The following is a 1,325-nucleotide window of genomic DNA, read 5'->3' on the forward strand; positions in this document are numbered from 1 at the left end:
AGGGGGCAGAAAAGTCTACATAAGTAGTTAAACAAAGAATTAAAGTCATCAAATGAACTAAAGGATTCCTCAAAGGATCAATGGACGACTTCCCAAACCTGTAATAATCAAAGACATCAAAGACAAGATAATATAAAAGGAAAGCATGAAAACAAACTTTCAAAAGTGTCTAATTTCTATAGTGATATACTGGAAACAATAGGTTTTTGTTTTTGCTGTTGTTTTGTTTCAGTAATTTATTGTCAGTGTGTATGATGCAAGGACTGACTGTATATTACAACATAATATAAGATTGTTGAGGCTGTGTAATTTCCTGTATAGACACCATCGAGGCTGCAGTGAGTAAAGTTCAAGATTTAGTTTCACAAAATGTGCCAAAAGAGATGCACATTTCCCACACGTCAAAAACAGAAACATTCAGATCGCACAAGGAGATTGGGGCTTTGAATGTGCTTTATTATTAGTCCACGTGAATTGCTATTTTGTATTTTTTTCTAATAAAAAGCAAGTTTGTGGTGACACAGTGTGAAATTTCAGTGAGTCTGTCACACTTTTACTACCAACTCTAAACTCCGATTGTTTTTCAGTGAATGAGCAAATATTTAGCAAAACCCGGCGACTTTAAATTAGTGGATAAAAATTAAACTCTTGAGTTTAAAAACAGTGATTTAGAAAATGTCTGCGGTGACCACAAAATGGGTCACTGCAATAGATGGTTAAACTTTACATTATAGTGCAATAACAACATGGTAATAATGGGAAAATGTTGTAATAGGAAGATGATATTATGATAATACCAACTTATTTATAACGCAATTTCCAGCTTGGTAACAATAGTGGAAATTGTGTGTTAATAAGGAGGCAAAATCAGTCATTGAGTCTAAAGGCAGAGAAGCCACCATTGTTTGTGTCTGCATCAGTTTAAATTGATTTAATATACAGAAAAAACATCACTTCATGACCTACTTTAAATATTTCAAATAACTTTGGGGGTGTTAAATAGTCAAAACCTGAGACTGGAAACCTGGAAACTTTTAGATTTTACTGTAATGACATGCCCAATATACCATAATATAATATAATAACTACCATAATGATATTAGTTGTTCCAGATATGGCTATGAGTTGCTAATTATGCACAAAGTTGTTGGGTCACAACTGTTTAGTATCTTTAAAAAAAGTGTGAAAATTTGGGAAAAACTACAGTGAAATACAAATACAATTTAATATACATTTTTTTATTTTTTTGATGCTTGAACGCTTCTTTTACCAAGCTATTAATTGGTGATAACTGTAGAAATAAGATAGTTTTACCATATTACCAC

The sequence above is a fragment of the Solea solea genome, chromosome 4, assembly GCF_958295425.1.
Source record: "Solea solea chromosome 4, fSolSol10.1, whole genome shotgun sequence".
In the NCBI taxonomy this organism is placed as follows: domain Eukaryota; kingdom Metazoa; phylum Chordata; class Actinopteri; order Pleuronectiformes; family Soleidae; genus Solea; species Solea solea.